The sequence below is a fragment of the Canis lupus genome, chromosome 5 (assembly GCF_011100685.1).
Source record: "Canis lupus familiaris isolate Mischka breed German Shepherd chromosome 5, alternate assembly UU_Cfam_GSD_1.0, whole genome shotgun sequence".
Lineage (NCBI taxonomy): Eukaryota > Metazoa > Chordata > Mammalia > Carnivora > Canidae > Canis > Canis lupus.
In genome coordinates this window covers 49519972-49547443 of record NC_049226.1, presented here as the reverse complement: position 1 = coordinate 49547443, position 27472 = coordinate 49519972, and the positions used below count along the sequence as shown (strand labels likewise).

General features: G+C 38.4%; 1 long non-coding RNA gene across 5 annotated transcripts in view; it reads right to left on the bottom strand.

Moving 5' to 3' along the window:
• Window positions 1–27472, bottom strand: part of LOC119871878 — a 280228-nt gene that overhangs the window by 142443 nt on the left and 110313 nt on the right. For all 5 annotated transcript variants that reach the window (XR_005359688.1, XR_005359689.1, XR_005359687.1 and 2 more), the window contains 2 exons: window positions 18280–18346; window positions 13603–13649 (listed from right to left, as the gene is read on the bottom strand). This is a non-coding gene — a long non-coding RNA (uncharacterized LOC119871878). The remainder of the gene's footprint in view (window positions 1–13602; window positions 13650–18279; window positions 18347–27472) is intronic.

Below are 27472 nucleotides of genomic sequence, written 5' to 3'. Positions count from 1 at the left end.
CATAAATCAATGATTCTAAAAATGCTTCATATTTCTGTAGCTCTTCACAGTTCATAAAGTACATTACCTCATTTCATTCTGCAGCACGGAAGGCAAAACTTGGCAGAACTCAGAGTTGACCTTACTCTTTTCTGATGACTTTTCAACGGGAATGCAAAATTCAGGGCATCCCCAAGTTCTCACCTCTGAACCACTCTTTCAAGTAACCTATTACCCCCTTGCTCAACACACACACACACACACACACACACACACACAGTTTCTCAAGGACAAAATAATTCTTCTTAAAAGAATTCCCACATTTAAATTTCAAAAAGTGGTCTGCTGCATCAATGCAACCCCAATTAAAATGCTGAAGAGTAAAGGTTATTTCTAGTACCTAAAGAGTAGGCAAATCATACTCTTGCCATAGAAGCCCTAAATGATTTAGAAATTCAGCTAACATTCCTAACCACAGGGTCTGAGTCTAGGGTATCAAGAGAGTTCTTTCTAATGGGAATATGTTAGGAGAATGGGGTTAGGGAGCACTTAGCTTCTCCAGTTGAGAATTTTAAGTTGCATAATTGACCCAAAAGGGCCTTACTAATTGAGGCCCTGTTGTAATGAGAAATGCTAGAAAAACGCTTTTAGTCTAGATTCTAACACTGCCCAGCTGAGTAACCTAGAACAAGTTAACTAATTTATCTGAGATCTGCTTTCTCATTCATAAAATTAAGGGTTGTGTTATGTGATCAATAAGATGCCATTCAGTTTATCTTTTGTTCACTCAAGGCATATTGATTAAACATCTACCCTATACCAGACATTGTAGAAGTTATTAGAATAAAACAAAGAAAAGCTAACGAAAATTACATGTGAGTGAGACAGAGAGAGAAACACTGCTTGCCCTCAGAAGCTCACATTTTGGTTGGGGAGGGAGATGTGCAAACAGATAAATGCATAAGCATCATTATGCAATGGTAACCACCTCTACAGAGAAAATACAGGGGAAGGAATTCTTCCTGCTGGAGGAATCAGGGAGTGTAGAAAAGAGGGAGAGGGATGCTTAAGCTGGATCTGAAGATAAATAAGACAGAGAGGGGCTTTCTATCAAGAGAAATCAGACAGACTTAGGGAAAAAGAATTCATTTGTCATGTTTATAACATGCGTGATAAAGTGGGAAAGGGACTGTTGGAGATGCAGGCAGGAGCCCAACTATGCAGAACCAAGTTAGCCTGGATATGACATTGAAAAGTCACTCAAAGTTGTAGACAAAGGAGAAACACAATCTGCTCTGCATTCAGTAAAGGTCATTCTGGTTGCCCTAGAGAGTATAAACTAAAGGTGCACAAGACTAGAGGCAAGGGCTCACTGAGAAAGTGAAGATCACTGAATTATTCCAGAAGAGTTAAGAGTCTGAACTAAAGGAGCCTCCGTGGAGATGGAAAGGAATGTGTGAATTTAATGACCTTTTAAAGAATGTTGTGTGTGATTTATTTATTTAACAAACATTTACATAGCATTTACTATGTGCCAAGCACAGTTCTAAGCACTTAAAAATATTAACTCAATCATCACACCAAACCAATGAAGTTAGAACCACTATCATCCCTGAATTATGAATGAGATAAATATCTTAACACAGAAAGGTTAAGTCACTTACATAAGATCCCACAGCTAGTGAATGGGTGGTCTTCCTCTTGAGTCTATGTTCTTATTCACAAATACTAATACCACCGACACTATGCTGCCAGGAGTGACTCCCAAGAATGACTGACTCTGACTTCATCTGCTACTGGATGGATAGTCATGTCATTTACTTTCTAATATAGGAAAGAGCAAATGTTGGGAGAAAAGAATCATGTTTCTTTGACTTCTTTGTGTTAACCAAGGGAATTGAGATATGGTGGAAAAGCCCAGTAAGGAGCTGAGCTAGTATGCGTGGAGCAAAGAAGAAAATACTAGGTTGAAAAATCTAGATTTGGAAGTTACCTGTATATAGATGGCAATGGTCACCAAGTAGGAGACCTGAGTGTCAATCACTGTCACTGGGGTGGCCCATGTGAAATGATAAGTGGTGTTTTTCAAATTGCAATCTGGTTCTGATTGCATGTCAAGAACTTTTCTTCATTTCCTATGGAATGTTTGTTATTTATTAGTTGCGAACTAACTGTTGTCTAAGGACATGGCTATTTTCACCCAATGTTCAGATTTAAAGTATTCCAAAACACAAAAATAATAAGCAATTGAGCTGCCAACAGGAAATAGGACTTTACATGTTTTATAGAAAACCTATCATAAAAAATTGAGGCTGATGAAACCTCTAGCAAAATTTGATTTCAATGAAGTAAGTCCTTCTTAGCAACCCTGGTTTTTAATATTTAAAACCTATGTGTAATAATTGGTACAAAACATCAGAACTGTAATTTGGCCATCCTGGTTCTGTATTTACATTTTGTTTATTAAAAATTTAGTGAAAATGAATAATTGAAGAAAGATGAGAACTTAAGGAATTTTGCAACTACATGTTAAAGGTTGAACGCTGGTCTACTGAATAATGAGTATATCCATTTAAGAATTAGGGCATTTTGTTTTCAGAGCTTAAGGAATTCTGACATGATTTTAGAGAAAGCATAGATGACTCACAGTACTATCAGCAAGCCATTTCATCTGTAGGCACTGCAGTTACTCTTGTCATAACAAATAAATATATTAAGCTTTTCCTATGTGCCAGGCATCAAGCTGTATGCTTTCTATCTATTGTCTCATTAATATCTCACAACTGCCAGGCAAAAACAAAATTATTCTCCTCATTCTAAGGATGATGAAACCATAGTTCATAGAGAAGAATTCACTCGCCCAGGTTCATTCAATGAGTAAATTACAAATTGAAGACTCCATCATTACGTGAGATCCATATTCTGCTTGGGCAGTAATAAAAAAATTTCTCAAATGCCACAGCCCAGCCATTTCCTTGATGCTAGTACTGTTTCTCCTGCCTAGAGAAGCCTACCAAGTATTCTTCAACTACCACTACCTAATTTTATCTCCATCCTTCCAGACATCAGCTCAGTGACCATCTCTCCACCAACTCCAGCCCATGCTGACTCTTCTTTCTCTCTCTCCCTGTCTTGACTGCACCACCCACGCTGTCATCTGGGGCCATGGGTTTCTCATGGGTAAATCCTGCCTTTGCTTCATCACTGTAAGCCCTGTTCAGCCTAGACTTACCAGCACTATACAATATAGGTCTCACTAAACTTGTTTAATAAACTATTGCCAAATTAACTTAAAAGTGTTTTGGGGGGTCTCTGAGGGAACCCAGAATAAATAGCACCCCTCTTCTCCTCTTGAGTCCTAAACACATTAAAGAATAAGCAAAAGAATGGCAGGTGAAAGTCAAAGTTCAACTTTAGTGCCTATGCTGACAGGTTACAGTATATAAGATAAAAGAGGAATCAGAATGGCTCTCCTAGACCTGAAAACAAAAACCTGGTAACCTAGGCTCATTTACAGCATAGTTAGCCAGAACAGGTATGCTCAAGTGACACTCACAGTGTGGGCTAAGCAGAAGGGAAATTAACTGTAGGAGAATGGTCCTGCTTCTTCCCAAAGAGGAAGAAAGAACACAGCATCGTCAGTTATTTTTACCTAATTTTTTCATAAAGTCTTGACACCTCTGCAGGAACAAAGCAATTCTATAAGAAAAAGAGACTAAGAACTTGCATAGGGCAAGGCATAAGGAAGAAATATTTCCTTCTAATAGTGTGGAATAACTAATGAAATTTCCATCCATTCTACATTGATTGAGTATAAAAAAATGAGGAATGACAACATCCTCTACAGGACCCATGAGCAGTGCCTGAAAAACATTAAAGTCTCAACCATAGCAATAATAATAGTCATAGTAAAAATAAGCACAGGAATTATGCTGTGCTTCAAATCTTTGTAATTACCATATGGGTGACACTATCATTATTCCCATTATACAGATGATTATAAAAATTAAGTAAAATTTCCAAGGTCACACAATTAAATGGTGAAAGCAAGACTCAAATCCAATTTTTCTAACTCAACAGGCTCTTAGCAATGATAGCATATAGGTAGCCATTCCTAATTTTGCCTACAGATAAATAATTCCTAGACATATGGTCTTTAGTTATAATTCTCATACTATAGGGCATTGACTCTTAAAATATGGTTTCCAAAGGCTGTTAACCTTTTATTCTTAATGCCTACTGGAGTAATCATTGATGTCAGCAACAAACATATATGCATGCTGAATAGAGGCAGTTATTGTATCGTGTTAAGTGTGACATACTTCAAGTCCAAAGAGCCAACCAATGAAAGCCAGCTCAAACATTTACTGGCCATGACAAGCTATTTTGAACAAATTAACATCCCAGATCTGTATGGGATTATAAAACATCCCACAGTGTTGTTATGAAAACTAAATTAGATGGTCTGCATAAAACGTGTAGCACAAAGTCTGGCACATAGTAAATATATAAGAGATTGTTACCAGGAGGAAGGTTAAGGGGAAGGGGGTGAGAGGGAGGATAGCCACACTCTATTTTGGCAGGGTTTTTACAGGCTGAGAATTGTGGAAAGAAAAGGAGGAGGCAGAAAGAAGGAAGCAGAAGCTACAGAAAGTGTAAATTAAACTGTTTTTGCAAGTTTTGAGGCCATTGTAATAGCAAGAACTGTGCACTTTTGGCTGTCTCTCCAGTCACTGGCAGTGTGTACTCAGAGCAGGCAATGACTTCTCTGCTCTTGAGAACTTCCTTGTCTATTTTACCTAAATCATGGTACATTTCTTCACCAACAACATCACAGTAGAAGAACACAGTCTCCTCCCCACTCACTACTGCCTAACGTCAACAATTTCTTTCATGAGGAGCTACCAATAACTGCTGTGAGTAGGATCTTTACACCTGCTAGATCTTAGTGTCCTCAACTATGAAATTGGGAGTTACAACAGCTGCTTTTCAAGGATTGCAGTAGGAAGGCACTTAAACCAAGTTTGATAGATTCATGGTCCTTCCTTACATACATACTCGCTCATTCTTTATGATAGCCCTGTAAGAGCATAGAGCTCATGGAAAGGAACAAGCACTTATTGTTATAGTTAATTTGTTCCAGTCCTTCCTACATGATCAGTTCTGTTACAGCTGAGCGTAACATCTTTTTCTCAGTTTGCAAACAACATAGATGTTTAAATATATAAATTTTTTAGATCTGTTGTAAGAGTTGTACTAATACCTGACTTAATGCAGTAATCTATGGTTCTATCATTTTCACTGCCTTTTTTTATTTGGCTCTCACAGCAATACTATGAAGAAGCAGAGTAGCGATCACTACTCTGCAGATGAAGAAACACTACAGAGAGATTGCAGGTCCTGCCTTAACCACCTGGTTAATTGCAAACCCAGGGTCAAACCCAGCTCCCCTATTGCAGATGCCCAGATTTCCCCACACTGACATGAAGGGGAAAAGAGATGATAAACGTGGTAATACTCCCAAAAGGAAGACCATAATGAGAACCATTTTCTGGCAACATGAAATTACTTAACTAACAAAAACAGAGGGAGAACAGCCTGACAGATGAAGCCTTCAGCAGCACCCTTTGACAGTGGAGGGGAGCTGCCATTACTCCCACATTATGATGACAACCCTTCCTCCTGCTAGAGAAAGACTTCCACCGGTACCTCAGAGATGAGAGACTCTACCACCCTGCTAAAGAAAACATATGGTCCCCAGTGCTAGGCTTCCCAACTATACTGCCAGCGTCTGCAGGGGATGGTAAGAAGGAAGCCTTGACATGCCCTCTTAGCATCTCTTTTATCTCTTTGATTGGACCTCCACCTAATATTTCCATTAAGAAATGGATCTGCCACTAACAATAAACAAAAAAAGTCATTTGATAATCATAAATCTTGTCCATGCTTTCAATTGGTATTCAAGTCTTCTTCATAGCATCTGCAAAAACTTGTTCAAAGAACTTGACATCCCCACTAATGGGAACTCGACTACTTCAAGAAGTTCCTGTCATCTTTGACCGTTAGGAATTTCTTCCTTGTGTTAAGCAGTGATCAATATTTATATGAGGCTTGTTGCCCTTGAATAGGGCAAGTGCTATTCAAAGTATTAACAAGCTGCAAGACTGATGCAATCCATGCCATATGCATATCAACCCTGGTCCAATTTGCACTAAGGTCATAGAGTGCACGTGTAATAGCTTATCTGTAGAAAGTCCTTTTAGTAAGGTGCATGGAGCTGAAGGGAGGTGGGACAGAGGAGTATGCAAACTGCATATTCCCTTGCTTAATGGGGTTTTCAATGGATAGAAACTCTTAACCTTAATGAAGTTCAATTTATCTGTTTTTTTCTATTATGACCTGTGATTTTTCTATCTTGTTTAAGAAATGTTTGACCAACCTTCCTTTAAATTTTAAGTGAAAGGCTTAAACATAATTTTTAAACTTTTGGTCTTAACATAAAGGCCCTCCTTTCATTCTAGTCTTTAAAAAACTGTCAATAGGCTTAATTTTTATGAATAAAGGATATAACATTCTGGAAGCCAAACTTTACTAGATTCAAGAAAAAAAAATAGTCGTTTCCATAACCCCTTTATTTAACCAGTTCATTCAATCCACATATACAAAAGTATTTTAACATAATAATTAAAAGCAGGAATCTAGAATATGCTATTTGAATTTAATATCTAATCCTAATATTCCTAAAAACTGAATTCTGGTTTATATTAAATTGCAAATATCATCACTTATAACTAGAATTGGGTAAGTGCAATGTTTTTTGGTACTTAAGTTTTCACTGATTACAGGCTTTTTGGTACTAATATTTTTCACTATTACAGGCTGAGCAGTTTCTTGAACTGTATCAAGTACACCCACCATGCTGGTTAGTTCTCTTGGTGTACACTACAAATTTTAAATATCCTCAAATGAGTTGCTCAAAAGTGACTTCAATAGTGCAGGTGTTGCTTTTGCTTTTTGATGAATATAAATTTGGCTCTCAATAAGATTTCTTCATCTTTTCAGGAATATTACCCTACCAATTTATATTAAATCCCAATTTAACTAAAGCTCTTAGCCATTGGTTCTCAGACTTTGGTGTGCAGCTAATCATCTAGGTGTCTATTAGAAATCTAGATTTCTGGGTCCCAACTTAGAGATCCTAATTCAATATATCTATGGTGGGGCTTAAGAACCTGCATTTTTAATAATTTCTCCCACCAACAATTCTAAGTCAGTGATGTTTGGATTACATTTTGAGAATGCTGCTTCAAATCTTTGTTAAGATGTTTTAGATAAAGTATATCTCCTAATGGTCTTCTTTGTCCTCTTGGATTTGAGGTCCAACTTCATTACTTTGTATTGATCCCTCTTAAATTCACCAACAAAAATTTGTGGTATGGAAAAATTAAAAAGCACAAGATTTGGAGATAAAAAGCCAAACTCAGCTCCGCAAATGCTGAAGTTTCAATTTCCTCATCTGTAAAATAGGAGAACACATTCCTGCCTGGATTACTACAATCATCCAGATAATCTATCTGCTATGGCAATAGAGCATGGAGCTTACAGAGGGTGTTCCATATACAGTAAGTCCCCATAGCATGTTCTTCCATTATTCCAGTATATGGACATCTTTGGGAAAACCGATATTATCGCCTAATTAATTCTTTCCAGCCTCCTGTCATTTGAAAATTTTGTTGACATATTTTTAAAGATTTATTTATTTATTTATTTGTTTGTTTGTTTATTTATTTATTTATTTATTTATGATAGACATAGAGAGAGAGAGAGGCAGAGACATAGGCAGAGGGAGAAGCAGGCTCCATGCCAGGAGCCCGACGCAGGACTCGAGCCGGGGGCTCCAGGATCACGCCCTGGGCCAAAGGCAGGTGCCAAACTACTGAGTCACCCAGGGATCTCCTTTTGTTCACATTTTACCTTTGTCTTCCTCTCAGCCAATGGTACCCAAGCAAATATGTGTATGGGAATCCCCTGGGAGCAACTTAAATGTGCCAGATCCCTCAGGAAAAAATCTCCAGAGGTAAAGCCTCAGAAGTACAGGATTTAAAAGATGATTTTGCTATGCACCCTGATTAAAGAATCACTGACCTAAATAACTGATACTAATGTGGTTTACTATGCATCAAAAACTATAAAATGTGGAGACTCTTTGAGCCATAATTATTTATTCCTAGAAATGGACACTGGGGGAATAATCAGAGATGAGCACAAAGATTATTTTACAGGATATTTAATAAAGATCTCTTCATAAGTTTTTTAAAAAGGGAGGAAGAGGAAGAAGAGGTGGAAGAGTTGAAGGTGAAGTTGGAGGAGGAGGAGGAGAAAAAAGGAAAGATACTGCAAGACATTGAACACCTTCGAAAGGTGAATAAAATGTGGTATTCCTTACTGCACAACATCACTCAGCCCTAAAATAATAGTTATGAAGGACCATGAGAACTATGATCACATTTTTTGTTGTTTCAATTATACTCATGAGAGATACATAACAAGATGTTAGCAATCATTTTAACTGGGTATTAGGATTCTAGATTTTTTATGTTATTCTATTTTTTAAATTTTTTTCTACAAAACATCATTCTTACATCAAAATTTAAATACATATGCTATTTTTCATGACAGCAGGATTTAGATCTAAACTATAAATATACTGCCAACCACTCTCTCAAGGTTAATATTTCTCAATGATCAGAATTATTAGGCTATCATCATTTATTCTGAGGAAAATAATTGTTTATTGAGGACAGTATGAGTACAAGTTCTATGCCAGGTTGTTTCATAGATGGTCTCAGATGATCTTCAAAACAATCTCATACACTATGTACTATTATTTCTTCCATTTTACAGGTGAAGAAAATGAGACTTAGCTAAATTAAGTACCTTGTCCAAGGTCAAAATCAAAGGATGGGAGAAACAGGATGTAGGTACATGAGTACTCCTCTCTGTATTTCTTACAACTGCATGTGAACTGACAGCTATGTTAAAATAAAACTTTTTTTAGAGCAAGTAATTGACAGAGCAGGGATTCACACATAACCCTGAGTGACTCCAACACCTGTACTTTCTTGGTCACACCAGTACTAAATTGACCCCACTTAGCTGTCATCTGACCTCTCTCTATCTACCTTGCCCATGAAGATATTCTGAGTGACTTTGTTGGAAGTTTACAAAAACCCAACTCGTTGTCCTCTATGGTGTGACTCTGCTGAAACCATTCATGAAGGCCATTTGCCAGGTCTGCTAGAAACAGCAGAGGGGCAGCCTGCAGGTTTTGGTGCCAAGAAGGAGCAGAGTAAAGGAGGTAAGAGTCAATGGGCATTTTGCCTGACTAAGGACTCTGGGATTGGACCCTCAATAGATATGCAAATTGAATTCTGTGTAATTTGTGCTTTTCAATAACCTCAGCATGTGTTGGATGTGTACAAAAAGAACCGTAAAATAAAATTGCAGACAAAAGGGGGAGTCAGAACACAGAAAGGGGAAGAATCGGTTTATTCCACAAGCCAAACAATGGGTCATAATAAATTCGCCAGGCATTAGCTCTTTGGTTGCATGGAACAAAGAGATTGAAATGAAATGGGGAAAAAGGGATCCCTGGGTGGCGCAGCGGTTTAGCGCCTGCCTTTGGCCCAGGGCGCGATCCTGGAGACCCGGGATCGAATCCCACGTCGGGCTCCCGGTACATGGAGCCTGCTTCTCCTTCTGCCTATGTCTCTGCCTCTCTCTCTCTCTCTCTCTGACTATCATCAATAAATAAAAATTAAAAAAAAAACATTGAAATGGGGAAAAAAGCATCACAGTTAACTGTTAGGTGCCTGGCCTGCTTCCATTTGGCCAACCAGACAGATCACGGGATGAGCCAGGGAGCTGCCCCGGGGCATCTGCCACCTTCATGGGGCAGCCCCCACTGGTTTGCAACCCAGCCGTGGCTCTTCCATATGTTCAGGTGCCACTGGGGTAATTTTTCCTTAGGAAAAATACATAATAAAAAGATCCAATTGTGTTTTAATCGGCCATCAGTTAATCCATAGTTACATGCTCCCAAAAGAATTATAAGATAGATAGGGTGTGAAAAGAGAAATGCAGAAATGTAAAGGATAGAGAGAGCCTTGCAAAAAGAACTGAAAGAGTAACAGAGACAGGAAAGATAGAAACTAACAGAGATATGATAACAACAATCAAAACCACTATTGCCAGTGCTGTTGCTCCCACCAGCAGCGCCATCATCATTTCTGAGTATTAACTATGGCCTCAAACCTAAGGACAGTTCTCCCTCCAGAACAGAGCTCTGGCAGCCCTCCACGCACTTTCCAGGAGCCCTGCGAAGATCACTGTGAAACTGTCAACTTGTCTGAACATGTCTCAATCATTCAACTTCCCATCTTAGTTTTTAGTTATTTTTTAATTTGTCCATCCTCCCAGTGGTCACCAAGGTCCTTGACACTAAAGCCTAAGTTCAACTATCCATCTAAGTAACAAGCCTTGGGCCTGGCCCATTTTAAGTTCTCAAATATTTACAACATGAATGAATGAGTTTTAAATGGATGATGGATGGATGGATGGATGGATGGATGGATGGATGGATGGATGCCAGGCACACCCTAATCTTCACACTAGCCCAATGAGTTAGTTGTTAATCTCATTTTACAAATGAGGAAAGTAGTGCCTAGAGGAACCCAAGACTATCTGATTCTTTATCCCATGAAATAGCATCATTAAAAAATGATTCATATTCTGAGAAAAAAAGAGGAACAAAGACTAAGAGGTTGGAGAGTAAATAGATGGGAAAAGAGGAAGAGGATGAAGGAACAGTTGGGGCAGAGCTAATAGGGGGTTCTACTTGGTGCCCTCATTACAAAGGACAAGACTTTGGCTTTGTTTGAAAAATGAGTAATAAAGTATAGGGTAAGCATAAGCCAGAAATGGATGACATCATATTAGCATAGAATCAGGAGTTTAAGAGACTCCTAAATCCTATTTGGCTCTGACAGCAGGTGGACTGGGGTTGAGGATTTGCAAACTGGCCAAGGTCATCCCTGGTAGTCCTAATGCAAAGTGAAAGTCAACAGAGATTTGATAAATAAACAGAAGTGCTCAGAGATTCTGGTGTCCACATTAAAAAGAGGAACGTAGTGAAGCAGTTTTGCTTGAGTGAGGCTGGAACAATCTTGTTCTTAAAGACATAAGCCCCATGGACCCTGCTTGCCATAATTTTCAGAGTAATATGATTTTTGACAAATTCATTAAGCAATAAGACATGACAGACTGTAAATTGCTCCACTGTTAATTTATGTCCACTATATTGTTAGGCATCGAGCCAAAGTTTGGTCCTATCTGAAAGCAAAGATATAAATTGCCGTTGTGTAACCACAATCTGGAATGCTTCGTGAGGATCAGAGAATTATCAAATACTAGAATCCTCCACACAGGAAATGAGAATTAAATTCCTTACTCAGACATTGGCTTCCACTGAGTGCCTACTTTAGAACAGCTATTTCTCTTGAGGAGAGTTTATTGGTGTCAGGAATGCAAATAGTTTGCTTTCTATAAATGATAAGCCCTATGCTAAAGGTAAGATGTCAATACTTAAGGAGCACAATAAAAGGAGTAATCAGTTCTAGAGCAGTAGGAATGAGAGGAGGGAACCAAGGAAGACTCTGGAGAAAAGTGATTTAACTGGGTTCTAAACTAAACACAGACATTCCTCAAATGGAAAATGATGAGAGTTTGCTGCAAGAATATCTCACAGAACCATGAAGATATGGTATATTCAAGGAGCTTGAATAATTTGGTGCAACTGTAGCTCGGTGTGCATGGAGGAGAATCATAAGCAGGTAACGTACATGGCAAGAGCATAATTTTGGGTCAAACTGAGAAGACTTGTACTCCATGCTAAACATCTAGAAGTTTATTGAACAGAAGGGTCTCTGCATCTTCATTGCCACTGCCACGTTCAGGCTGTTATTGTCACACTTGGAGATTGAAGAATCCAAGAATGAAGACATCAAGAATGATATCTGGATGAACCATTAGTTAAGAAGGTTATAAACCCTGAAGCTAGTACATTATTTCAATAATTGAGGCAACAAACAATAATAAAAAGAATAATGGCTAGTATATATTGATTGCATTGTCATGGTCACTTTAAGGGAATTATTCTGCTCAGACTGGAGCACTGGGTTAGAACAACTCTCAGGAGCTTTTAGTGGAGGGCTTTTCCAAGTCTATTTTCTCATAATCCAAAAATAAGCAAACAAACAAATTTAGACATCTTCTTTTCTCTCTAAGCATCAAGGGAAAGATGAAAGGAAGACTTGGATTTGGAATTTTGAAAATACAAATCTCCATGTCATCAGCCTTATTCCCTATTTATTCAGCAGAGTCCCTTCCCTACACTCCTAGATTGAATCAACAGTTTCAACCTCATGAACTGAATTCTTCTTTCAGTTTCCCTTAAACATGTTGGGAAAACTGGACAGCTACATACAAAAATAAAACCGGACCACTTTCTTACACTAAATGCAAAAATAAACTCAAAATGGATTAAAGACTTAAATGCAAGACCTGGAGCCATAAAACTCCTAGAATAAAACATAAGCAGTAAGCTCTTCGACATCACTCTTAACAATATGTTTTTGAATATGACTCCTCATGCAAGGGAAAAAAAATAAACAAATGGGACTACATCTAACTAAAAGGTTCTTTTTTTTTAAACATATATGATATGTTTTGTATGGTTTTTTATTTTTATTATTTTTAAAGACTTTATTTATTTACTCATGATAGACAGAGAGAGAGAGAGAGAGATTGGCAGAGACACAGGCAGAAGGAGAAGCAGGCTCCATGCCGGGAGCCTGACATGGGACTCAATCCTGGGACTCCAGGATCACGCCCTGGGCCAAAGGCAGGCACTGAACCACTGAGCCACACAAGGATCCCCCAACTAAAAGGTTTTGCATAATGAAGGAATCCATCAATAAAACCAAAAGACAATTTGCTGAATTAAAGAAGATACTTGCAAATGATATAACCAAAAAGGGGTTGGTAGCCAAAATATATAAAGTACCCATACAACTCAATAACAGAACAAAAACCTGATTAGAAAATGAGCAAAGGATCTATCTGAAAAGGCATTTTTCTAAAGAAAAATACTGTATATACATCTGTATACAGTATTGAGTATATACTCAACATTACTAATCATCAGGGAAATGAAAATTAAAACCACAATGAGCTATCATCTCACACCTGTCAGAATGGCTATTATCAAAAAGATAAATAATAAGTGTTGACAAAGATGTGTACTGTTGGTAGGAATGTAAATTGATGCAGTCATCATGGAAAATAGTTTGGAGATCTCTAAAAAAATTAAGAATAAAACTAGCATACAATCCAGCAATGTCATTTCTGGGTATTTGTCTAAATAAAATGAAAACATTAATTTGAAAAGATACATGCATCCCATGTACATTGCGGCATTATTTACAATAGCCAAGTTATAAAAGCGGCAAAAACATCCATTGATGAATGGATTTTTAAAATATGAGTAAAATAGCAATTACTCACCTATTAAAAAGAATGAAATCCTGCTATAGGCAACAATATGGCTGGACCTAAGGGGTATATAATAATGAAATAAGTCAGACAGAGAAAGACAAATACTATATGATTTCACTTCTGTAAAATCTAAAACACAAGACAGACACTGAGGAGGGCACTTGATAGGATGAGCAATGGGGTGTTATACTATATGTTGGCAAATCGAATTTCAATTAAAAAAATTGAAAAAAAATTAAAAATTTAAAAAAGTAAAACAAAACAAATGGACAAACAAAACAGAAACAGATTCATAAACACATAGAACAAACTGATGGTTGTCAGAAGGGATGCGATGTGGGTATGTGTGAATTATGTGAAGAAGAGGCAAAAATTCCAGTTGTAAAATGAATAAGTCACCAATATGTAATGTACAGCATAGGAAATATAGTCAATAATGTTGAAATAATTTCATATAGTAACAGATGGTAACTAGACCTATCATGGTGATTATTTCATACATTATTTCATAATGTATAATAATACAATATCAAATAACCATCAAATATCAAACAACCATCTTGTACACATGAAACTAACATTTTATGTCAATTATAATTCAGATATATAGATTGATTAATTAATTAATTAATTAATTAATTTTTAAATGAGCAAGAAATTGCAGGAGCTGCTTTCTCATGGATAGCAGTGGAACTGAAGGCTTTATAGTCTGAAAAGTACCAGGAGACCTAGGTTTTATTCCATCCTCTTACTAGCCCTACAGCCTTGAGGAAAGACACTTCACCTGTCTGGGCTACTATGGAATTCAAATGAGATCACGCATGTGAAAACATCTGGCATAGAATAGGCTCTTAAAAGATGTTTTCAAATGTGCATCTATGGTCAGTTAGTACTGATCTTGAGAAATAAGCAACAGTCATAGAAGAAATGCCCAATATGTGGGGAAAGGGGTGTAGACCCAAGGATTAAGCTCAATGAAATCATCAGCATGATCTCCTGGCATTGTGGGGTGATTTTTAGAATTTTTTCCAGTTATTTTCAGCCCCCCAGAGACTGTTTATCAGTTCCCATTCTACACTGATACTGTTGGTGAAGCTGGCATACTTTATTAGTCTTCTTCATCCTACACGCAGTGAGACAGGTCCCAGGAGATGGAGGGAATTTTTGTTTCATGTGAATTTAGCTACATGTGAAATGCACTGCATCCTTGGGGATTCCTGACATGATTTAGACGTTCTTTGCCTGCCCACTGCAGGAAGCTTTATACAGAAAAGGCATCCTGCCACCTCACTAACAAATGGAAAGCAGACGAGGTGCAGTAGAAAGAATGCTTGTCCTGGTCTCAGGAGGTCTGGGTTCAGAAACTCAGTTCTGCCAATTGGGAGACCTTGGGCAAATTAACTTTTCTGAGTTTCAATTTGCTTATGTAAATGTAAAAACACCTACTATTGGGGATTATTTCTTGACTCAAATGATATAACTTATGTGAAGGCGTTTTATAAATTGTAGAGTGCCAACAACTGTGAGTGTTATGACTCTCATCACTGCTATTTATGGTGATAGAGTGTATAGGCTTTGCTGCCAGTTAAATCGTTTAGTCCCCATGTCTCCAATACCCCTTGGCTACTGCCTCTATCATTCAGGGTCACTGCAGGAGAAATGATTCATTTCCAGATGATTCAAATGCGGAGACTCTAATGAAGCCCCTAAGTAGAAAGGTGTGCATATAGTTAAGAGAATAAATAAGGGATGGTGAGGTGCCCAGGGGCCAGCAATAGCTGGACAGTTACTCCCCACTATGGCTTAATGGGCTTACAGAAGAGTTCAGTGAGGACTGGTGCCCTGAAGGAGGAGGGGCTGCCAGAGGTAGACAGCTATTTCCGGACATAGGACATCAAAACAGGAAAGATATCTCTCTCCTTCTGCCTACCAATCTCTCATTGACTGAACCCAATCAGAAGGCAACCTGCAAGGGATCCCAAATGATGTAATTCACAGGGTCAGACTCGCAAAGACCCAGGTCTTTGTGGCCATCTGTTATTTCTCATATTCTACTCTTCACAGTGTTTTGTGCATGATATCTAAGCAGCAGCATAGCTGGGGGTTATGAGCAGGGTTCTGAGGCTACGGTTTGTGTTCAAATTTGGACTCTCACTTACTAGCTATGTGATCTTAGGTAAGTGTATTTAATCTTTCAGAACTTCTGTTGTCATCTATGAAAAGGACCTTATAAAAGTGCCCATCATGAGATAGTGAGAGTATCAAATTCAGTAACACTGGTAAAACACTTTACAAGGTACATAGTACACACACCATAAACATTATTGATGCTGCTGTTTGACTTTTCACAGACTCATTTTCTAGTCCTCCCCTTGTTCCCAAACCTCTGCACTAGAAACCTTCCCCCATGATACTTCACCCTTTTGCATCTTTAACCTGTTTAATAATTCCACCATTTGTTTTTTTCTAACTGAAACCTGGATCTCCCTGATAAACTTTACTGATTTCTTTCTTTTTTATTTGATTTCTCAGCAGCGTTGCTACTGGTGACCATTCCTTTCTCCTAGGTAAGCCTTCTTCCCTTGGCTTCATGTTATTACCTCCTGGTTTTCATCCTGTTTTGATAGAGAATGTACAAAATTGAATTTATTTTCTTTTTTTTTAAATAAAATAATTTTTTATTGGTGTTCAATTTACCAACATACAGAATAACACCCAGTGCTCATCCCGTCAAGGGTCCCCCCTCAGTGCCCGTCACCCACTCACCCCCACCCCCCGCCCTCCTCCCCTTCCACCACCCCTAGTTCGTTTCCCAGAGTTAGGAGTCTTTATGTTCTGTCTCCCTTTCTGATATTTCCCACACATTTCTTCTCCCTTCCCTTCTATTCCCTTTCACTATTATTTATATTCCCCAAATGAATGAGAACATACAATGTTTGTCCTTCTCCGATTGACTTACTTCACTCAGCATAATACCCTCCAGTTCCATCCACGTTGAAGCAAATGGTGGGTATTTGTCGTTTCTAATGGCTGAGTAATTTATTTTCTTTCTCACAAAACATGCCCTTACCTTAAGTAATGATACCCCCATCAACCAGTTACTTAAATCTTAAGACTTAAATGTTTCACCTCTTTCTCACTACTTTTAACCAATAAATCATGGAGCTCTATACATTAACCTCTAAAATATCTCTAGAATTCACCTACTCTTCTCCATCCCCAAGAACACCATGTTTGTGTAAATCACCAACATCTCCTGGCAGCCTGATTCCTGTAACTTCCTAAGTGGTCTCATTGCCTCTTGCCTTTCTTTCTCTACCCATTCTTCACACTGTAGTAAGGAAAAGTCATTCTAAAGAAAACACTTTCTCATATAAGCCGCCTTATTAAAAACCCCTCAGTGATTCTCCATTGCCCTTATTAGAAAGCCCTCTCTCTCGTGTCCAGTTATAGACCCTCTATGACCCAACCCCTGCCAATGACGGAATACTTACCTAGAGCCACTCCTTTCTCTCCTTTAACCCCAATCATAACAAATGACTTGCAAGCCCCCAGCACTCAAACTTTCTCTCTCCTGTGGGTGGTGCTGGCCAGGAGACCCTCTGCGCCCACACTATGCTTGGGTAACTCTCTCTTGCCAGCTGAGTTGCCATTTTCTCCAGTAATCTTTTCTGACCCTGAAACTCTGATTTAGTTGTCCCTGCTAAGTGTCCCCCATGACCTGAAAGTGCTGACACTATGAAGTAAAGGGCAGGAACACATGTGTTAAAAAAAAAAAAAAAAAACTGTGGGAAATAAACCATACAGAAACTGTCCACATATTGAGAAGAAAAATATTAAAATCCACAGCTAATTCTAAATCCCACTTTGGGAGAAAGCTTTTTTTAATTGAATTTAATTATCTTTTTGAATAAAAATATGCTGCATGGCTGTAGGTACTCTTGATTGTCCTCAAAATTAGAAACTAAAATGATTTACTTAGCACTTATTGTCCACTTCCTACAGACACTGATTGCAGTAAGTGCTTTACATGCATTATCGGACAGAATTTGCACAACAACCCTATGTAGTAGATACAAACATGCTTCCCTTTCACAATGAAGTAACTTAGATTAAGATTTTTTTTTTTTTTTTGAAACTTAGGTTAAGATTAAGACACATTTTCAAGTCCCAGAGTAATGAAGCCCAGATTCAATGCTGGTCTTTCTGATTCTAGAAACTCGGCCTTTAACTTCCATAGCAGTTGGCCTCTCATAACACTTCAAGGACCATGACATTTGGGGGTTTGAGGGTGGGGTTTTATTTCTCAAATATTAACACACAGCCCTCCTCCCCCCTCAGGATGACTAACTAAGGAAGCTGTGCATATAATGAAAAGTTGTAGAAAAGAAACCAAGTAAGTGATTACCTAATTCAGAGTTTCTCTAATAAGCTGGAGTGAAGCTCATGCCTGGGGGTGTAAGTGTAAGAAGGGCTCCCTATTTCTGACTATATCAAAGACAGCCACATGTGCAAAGCAGAACCAACCCGATGTATCCACCAAGATACTGAGAATGAAGAGGGCCAGCCTCCTGGTTTGGACCAAGCCCTCCCTGCAAGGGTGTGATGACTGCACAGGAGCAGAAATGTAAGGCAGCAAGTGGACACAGCCCTTGGATACATCTGACCAAAAATCTTCTTTCATACCGATACAGAGGGGTTTTAGAAGAGGCAGAGAGACGCTCTGGTGGTCTGAGAACAGATTGGACTTCCCCTGTAGGCAAAAGCAGAAACATGGCAAATCAGAGAGGGCCAAGTACCATTTTCAGAATCTGGTTAGAGCACTTAGACACACCCCACCACTCCAGCATTTCCCCTAAGTCCCAGTGTAAATGTAAAGTAGTTTTTAAAAAAAGAAAAGAAATATTATACAAATCACATTTCTGAGTCCTATCCAAACTATAACTTTAAAAAAATACCAATCTTTAAATATTATAATGGTTTTAGTCATTAAAATCAACTCTAAGAATAATTATTCATGTGAAAAAAATATTATTTCTTTATGGTTTATAAGAATATTTTTTCAGTTTACATGAATGTTAGTCTTTGGGCTTGTTCAGTATACAACCTGAATGATCTCTCTAGAAACATCTTCCTGCCTACTCACACCACACTACCTCAAGTCCCCACACAACTACTGAATCAATGGACCAGAGTGATATATTATCCATTCATTCATTTTTTTATTTAGCGTTTTAAATTGATACATAATTGACATGTGACATTGTGTAAGTTTAAGGTGTACAATCTATTGATTTGATGCCTTTATATATTGCAACTTAATTATCACCTCATGTCACATAATTATCTTTTTTCCTTGTGTTGAGAATAATTAAGATCTAGTCTCTTAACAACTTTGAAGTTTATAGTACAGTATAGTTGACTATAATCACTATGCTGCACAAATTAGGTTTCCAGAACTTAGTTATCAACTATTGCAAGTTTGCACCCTTAAACATCATTTCCACAACTCTACCACCCCCAGCCCTTGGTAACCACCATTTTACTCTGTTTTTACCAGTTAAGCTTTTTGGATTCCACAGATAAGTGATAGGATACAGTATTTGCCTTCACTTGACCTATCTCACTTAGCACAATGCCTTGAAGAGCCATCCATGCTGTTGTTACTTTTGAAACAAATATTGAATGCATATTGTGTGCTAGCTCAAGGCTAGGATCTGGAGATAGGACAATGAACAAAACATATTTACTGCCACCAAAACCTCATGGGCTAGTGGGGCAAAGACACAAGGAAATAAAGGTTTACAATTCAGTGTGATAACTGTCTTGATATAGAAAAACATATCAAGCATTTTTGAACACTTTTAATAATTCCACTCATCTCGTATGGTTGTCTTTGAAGCACGTGCTTCTTAGGCATTAATTCACTCAATCCTCACATCAGCCACGTGAGGTAAGTGCTATTATTAAGCCCATTTTACAGATAAAAAAAAACTAGTTCCCTAGAACTTTATCCACTTTTGTTGCTTTATCCACAAAGTGGATAAGCAATTTAATACAGATCCAGAATGTCTTCGTGATGGTACTTGGCTCTGAACCCCACAGTCAGATTCCAGAGCCCACAGAATTTAATCACTGCCCAACACTACCTGTCCAGGGGCAAACATTCAAGGAGCTGGAGGAGTAATGAAGAAGGGGATCTAATCCAGAATGGATGTCAGACACATGGCACAGATTTCCTGTCTGGGTTACAGAATTCAGTCTCTCCTCACACTGATGCTAAAGAGCACTCAGCTCTGACCTCCAATGCCTCCCCTCAAAAGCAGAGCTGTGCATCAAACTGACACAGTTGATTTTGTATCAGCCTGTCATATCATTAGTCACCTTAGGCCTTGGGAAACTGACATAGAAGCAGATGTTAGGAATATTATACGTAGTATAAATATCATAATGATGTTCAGTTGTCAAAAGCATCTACCTTCTTAATTTAAAAGAAGAGCATTTCACTTGGGAATTTCCTTAACAAAGCCAAGTTTTCAGCCAAAGGGAAGAGGTAAACGTAAACATGAGAAGCCCAAGGAAAGGCACATGGAAGTGGAAGATGAATGTTTAGTCTATGTCTAATAGTTTGCAAAGAACATGTGCAATCTGGGAAGATTCTGGGGGAAATTGCCAAAGCCAGGCAAGCTCTCTACAGAGGTATGCATGCTACATATTCAGAAAGTATTAGCCAATACTCTCTGAGCTAGGTTGCCCTTTGTTTTGCCCAAGTGGAATGGCACACAAAACAGTAGAAAGAACCCGTTATCTCATAAACACCTATTATGTGCCAGGTGCTACTCTAGGCCCTTTACATGTATCATTTAATCCTCAAAAGAGTATTACAAGGGAAACATTTTTATCTCCTTCTTGCAATCGAGCATATGAGTCTCAAAAAATATGCCCAAAATTGTGCCTGTAAGTTATGTAGTCAGAATCTTAACAGCTGACTGCCACCAAAGCCCTTTCAACTCTTACTGCTTCCCCTCCAAGACTGCTTAGGACTCCTTCGTCAGACATCACTTAACCTTTACATCGGCATTCTCAAGATCCATGAAGGCAGGGACAATCATTTAATCCCAACAACCTTTGAGGAACCTAAAATATAATGGAAACTCAATACTTTTTTAAAAACATTCTTAAACGGACTTTGGTTTTTAGTGTAGTTTTAAGTTCACAGCAAAACTGAAAAGAAGGTAGAGAGATTTCACAAATACCCCTACTCCCCCACACCCATAACCTCTCTCACTACTAATGACCCACACCAGAGTGGTACAGTTGTTATAATCAGTGAAACCCCACTGACAAATGTAGGGTTTTGACAAATGCATAATGACATGTATTCACTATTATACCACTGTGTGGAATAGAAATCTTCTGTGTTTTATTTATCCCTCCCTTACCCCTAACCCTTGGTGACCAGTGATTTCTTTACTATCTCCATAGTTTTGCCTTTTTCAGAATATCATATAGTTGGAGTCATACAACATGTGGCCTTCTCAGATTTCCTTCTTTTACTTGAAAGCATGCATTTAAGCTTCTTTCATGTGTTTTCATGACTTGAGAGCTCATTTTCTCTTAGTGCTGAATAATATTCCATTGCCTGGATGTACCAGTTTATTGGTCCATTCACCTACTGAAGGACATCTTGCCAAATCCAAGTTTTGGTAATAATGAATAAAACTGCTATAAACACTTGTGTGCAGATTTTTGTGTGGACATAAATTTTCAACTCCTTTAAACACCAAGGAACATGTGTTAGGTCATGTGATCTGAGTTTATTTTTGTAAGAAACTGCCAACCTCCCAAAGTGGCTATACCATTTTGCATTCTCACCAGCAATAAATGAGAGTTCTTATTGCTCCACATCCTCTCTGGCATTTGGTGTTGGCAAAGTTTTGGACTTTGGCCATTCTTATAAGTGTGTAGTCAATAAATAATTTTTTCAAAAAATATTTTTTAAATTATGAATTAAGATGAAATAAATTTCTAAATCATTAAGAAAACTGAGTTATAAAATCTGTTATTTATATGATCACTTTTAGAGGATGAGAAGGGAAGGGAGATCCTCCACAATCAAGTCCTGACTTAGCAATTTTATGTTACCATCCACACTATTGTGTCTGCTCCAGGCAGGCAATCTGCAGTGTGCGTGTGTGCGTGTGTGCATGTGTGTGTGTGTGTGTGTGCACCAGGAAAAGGGGGTGGAGGTTAGGAGAGAGATAAGAATATACTTTGGAATCTTAGTCTAAGATCCTTCTTATTGCTATGTTTTATTCTTCTCTGGCTACTGTGTCTTGTTCCCCAAATTTGAGATGCAAATATAGTTATATTTCTTTAATTATTATAATTAACTTCTATGGAGCCTGCTGTCATTATTAGAAGGAAAAACAGTACCTCACATTGATATACCCCTATTTATAAGTCTTCCAGATATTAAAACAATGTAAAGCTACAATAGTTTAGTCTGGTACACAGATAAACAGAACATCAAATTATGAAATAAACCCAAATGCATAGGGACATTTGGTTTATGAGAAGGGGCATTTCAATTTGGGGAAAACTAGATCCATGAATAAACAGAATGAGTGTGATAGGTGCAGTCAGGGGCCAGGCGGGGGGTGGGGGATGTTGGATCCCTACTTCATACCTTACTCACAAATGACTTCTAGAAGTATCAAAATGTTTAATAATTTAAAAGGAAACTATAAAAAGACCAGAAAAAAATATATGATTTATTTTAACAGTCTAGGAGTAGAGAAGCCCTTTTAAGCAATAACACAAAACCCCGAAACTAAACAAATTAATAAATTTGACCACATAAAAATATTTGTAAATGGCTAAAATAAAATAGAAGACAAATGAGATATGGGGAAAATATATCTGGAACTTCTATCACATCAAAAGGATAATTTTCCTAATACCTATAGGGTATTCAGAGAGAAATAAGAGAAAATAATTCCATTGAAAATGGTCAAATTAAAAAAAAAAAAAAAGAAAATGGTCAAATTACATGTACAAGTTTTACAAAAATATGTCTTTAAAATAAGAAGTGTTCGATCTCACTCATAATGAGAAAATATACTAAGATGTCACACTTTCTTTAAAATTGGCAAAGCTCCATAGTTTGAAAGCACTTAGATGTCGTGAGGGAAATAAGCACTCTCAGGCATTGTTGATGGGGTTGTGCATCTCTATAAATGCCACTGGAGGACACTGGGCATACTTCTCAAAAGTATACACACACACACTCTTTGACCTAGCAATTCCACTCCCTTGTATTCAATGACCAGATGTGCTTGCACAAGTGTTTATGCCTATTTTGTTGCAACACCCATCTGCATCAGGGTCGTATGGTGATGTAAAATATAGGGGCATTCTTGCAAAGGGAAACCATGTAATCATAAAAGAGGATGAGGAAATTCTTCATGTCCTTTATCTTTATGAGATACAATCATCACAAACAGGTTATGTCTTTATATTAAAAAGCCCATGATCTTGAGTGGAACAGGCAGGAACACAGTAGCCCATGATTCCATCCTTATGGCATTCAAGACAGTGATAAAAGAACAGTAATGACCTCAAGAGAAACAGAAGAGGCACAAGGGAGATGCCAGGGTGCTAGAAATACATGTCTTGGTGTGGATGATGATTATATGAGTATATATTGGAAGGCAAATTTACCAATTGTACATAAAATATCTGTACTTCACTGTGGATGTTTCATCTTCAAAAATACAAGATACAGAACAGTATGTGTAATATCCTATATTGTGCATAAAATAAAATAGAAAATATATAGGCCTCTATATGTATTTCTTTAAATTTGCATAGAATATTTCCAGAAGGCCACACAAAAAACTGAGGAGGATTTCTGGGTGACTAGGAGCAGAGGTGAGAGGGCGATAGTACCTACCTTATGCTACTTTTACATTTTGAACCATGTGAATACATTGTCTTATCACAGCATGTGTTGAATTAAAAATTTAAAAACATATCACCTAGAATTGCCTATGACCCCTTGGGGCTTACTCAGTCCTACTGACAAAGGCCAGACCAGGCTGAGAGAAAAGTAAAGGGTCTAAAGTCAGCCCGCTGCTGACTTTGACTCTCATGCCACATGAGGTCACTATTGAGACTGGACCTGTGAGATCTGACAAGACAGCAGTCCACCACCAGCCCCCTACCACTTTCCAGGGCAGCAATCATCACAATCTCTTAGATTCTTAGGTTGACCAAGGTCACATACCCAGGTGCCCATTCTATTCATTCATTTAAAAATACTTACAAGTGCCCATTAGGTGCCTGGGAAAAGGGAACATGGTGGCTCATATTTCTTTCTTTTTTTTTCTTTTTTCTTTCTTTTTTTTTTTTTTTTTTTTTTGGTAGCTCATATTTCTAATTGAGAAAGAGAGAAAACAAGCAAATGAACAACAACAAAAATAAAATGTCAGATAGTGACAAGGGCAAGGAAGAGAAACAAGATAAGGCACAGTGATAAAGTATCAAGGGGGAAGGTGGTGAGGGAAAGTTCTGGCTGTTCTAGGTGGGTGGCTTGCAGGAGGCCTCGAAGTAAGGTTGGTTTCTGAAATCCAAATGAAACAAGCAGACAGGTATCGTGAATATCTGGTGATAGTCGAAAGCAGAGAAAAGAGCAAATGCAAAAGCCCTGATGCCAGAGCATGCCTGTCATGCCTGAGAAACATCAAGGAGGCCAGTGTGGCAGGGTCAGAGAGAACCAAACAGAATCATAAGAGGACAAGCAGAGGCCAGACCATAAAGCATACTAGCGGCTATGTAAAGACCTCGACTTTTACTCTGAGCAAGATGAGAAACCAGTGGAGGGGTCTGAGCAGAGAGAATCAAGAGATTATTCCTTGGACCTATTAAATGGAGATGTCAGGATGGATACACGAGTCTGGGAGAATGAAGCTTGATATGTAAATCTGGAAATCACTGTGTTTCTCTTTTCTCCTAGTGAGTTATTCTGGGGCCATTAGGTTCTTTGGAGTCCTTTCTTGCCAGTACACCTTAGCCAGGTCCACCCCAATCTATCCAGTCATGATCCTTCCCTTCGTAACATGTGAAGCAGGTGTTTGGGTATCTACTCTTTTATCTCAGCAGGCAAACTGATCTATCCCTGTCTAAAGAGTCCAAGTCACATGTATATGCCCACGTGCGCTCAAGTCATTACACTCTTCTGCTAAGATCATACACGCATACTCACCTTAATTTTTACATTTCTTTATTAAGGAGGGAACACTTAACTGAACCTCTCTGAACTAAAAAGTATTGTTTTGTCTACCCACATGTAACTATACAGACAGCCTACTACCATTAAAAGTTTTTAGTTAGGTTTTACTAAGACTTCCATGACATTTCTATAACCTTTCACTATCTTTTCAAAAATATTTGATTGATCGATTAATTGATTGATTGATTGAGAGTGTGTACGAGCTGGGAGAGGGACAGAGGGACAAGCAGATACCCTGCTTAGCACAGAGCCCAATGAGGGGCTCAATCCCAAGACCCTGAGATCATGACCTGAGCTGAAGGAAGACATTAGCTCACTGAGCCACCTAGGTGCACCTCTTTCACTATCTTTTGTAGATCTTTTAAAAATATTTTTTTTTTATTTTTTTTAAGATTTTATTTATTTATTCATAGAGATGGAGAGAGAGAGAGAGAGAGAGAGGGAAAGAGAGAGAGGGAGAGAACACAGGCAGAGGAAGAAGCAGGCTCCATGCAGGGAGCCCGATGTGGGACTCGATCCCCGGTCTCCAGGATCATGCCCTGGGCTGCAGGCGGCGCTAAACCGCTGAGCCACCAGGGCTGCCCTAATTAATTTATTTTTAAGTAATCTCTACACCCAATGTGGAGCTCAAACTCACAATCCTAAGATCAAGAGTCACATGCTCTACCAACTGAGCCAGCCAGGTGCCCCTCTTTTGCAGCTCTCTTAAACATTTTCCCGTCTTTATCTATTCCTCCCCTACTAACATCTGAATTATCCATCTGCTCCTGTTTTAAATAGATGTGCTTCCAACCTTTAAGATCCTAAAATCAAGGCTCTGCCTTCTTACTTACTAGCTGAATTACACTTTATTTCTATAGGCCTCAGTTTCTTTATAATGAATTCCTCTGTCTCTAAAAGTAGAGTGATTTATATTTTTGTGGTTTTTTTTTTATAGTTTTCAACTTAAATTGATAATGATGAAGATGGTGATACCTATCTGGTGATGCCATAGTGTACTAGGGGCTTTTCATGCTCTTTGCAGGGCAAGAAGGAAAAAGTTGGCGAGTGAAGATGAGAAGCGTGGATATTATTCCCAGCATGCATGTTGTAGAAAGAATGTATGTATTATCCTTATTATTATTATTATTATTATTATTAATTAGGTTAAATTGGCCATTAATTAACTAGCTGTGTGACCTTGAGGAAACTTACCTAAACTCTCTGAGATACTGATTGCTAATCTGTGAAACATAGGCAATATTAATTATATTTATGGGATTGTTATAAGGAATATTTAAGTGTGATGAGAATAAACCCTAGTACTACATCTCATATCTTCACAGTGATGCAAAACACTCCATAAACTTAGGTTATATTATCCCCATCTCCATCAGGGAGGAATGTCAGCTAGAGCAGGCCAGGTGGAAGATCCAGGGAGAAAGTGAGCACCAAGTGAAGGCAAACTAGGAATTCAGATACAGAGCCTTAGGGAGTTTTCAAGTGTTCAGAAAGTAAGCAGAAGAAGGTAAGTGTAACAGAGATTCAGACATGTAATAGCAATATTTCATCCAGATCAAACTAGAGACAAGCATGTATTGCATTTGCTTGTACCAGGAAAGTGATAGAACATACTCATCATGAGGTTGAATTTTGTCCGAGGCAGGCATAGGTTTCAATCCTGACTCTGGAACATAATGGCTATGGAACCTCTGTTTCCCCAACTGCAATTCTTCATCCACAAGGAAAAAGATAAGAAATGGAATTTGGTCTCTGAAGACTCACCCCAGACCTCAGTGACAGCTTCATGGTTGCATCATAAGAGGTATCTTGAAAGGCAGAGCACCATGGAGAGGACCTGAGAGACCTGGCTTGAATTCTAGCTTAGATATTTATTAAGTGACCTCAGACAAGTGTCTAATCTTGAGTCTGAGCTTCCTCTGCTATTAATTGCAGGCAATGATTTATTTTTTTTAAGATTTCATTTATTTACTTGATAGAAGAAAGAGAGCATGAGTAGGGGTGGGGGGAGGGTCAGAGGAGAAGCAGAAGCAGATTTCCCATGGAGCAGTAAGCCCAATGTAGGGCTCGATCCCAGGACCCTGAGATCACAACCTGAACTGAAGGGATGTTCAACCGACTGAGCCACCCAGGTGCCCCAGTAATTTCTAACTGAGATAACATAAGCAAAACACTATTACAATGACTGGCACGTGTTATGTGCTCAAAAAATGGTGACCACTATTGTTTATGTTTGCTCTTTACCAAGCACTGTGCTATCTGTGGAGGACACAACATGGAGAACACATTTCATATTACCTAACATGACACCCTTCAACTATTTAAAGACAAACAAGTACAACGTTTCTCTATCCCATGTCTGCCCCAGTATTTTCTTCTCCAGTTTCTTCACTATTGCTCTCATGACAAGATTTCCATACCATCCTCTCCTTCCTGGCCTTTGCCAGATGAGCTCTGTTTATCAATGCGCCTTCAGAATACAACACCCACAAGGAGACAACAGCTGGCCACAATGCGATCCACCTGGAATATCATGAGGGACACTTGGGTGGCTCAGTGGTTGAGCATCTGCCTTCAGCTGAGGGT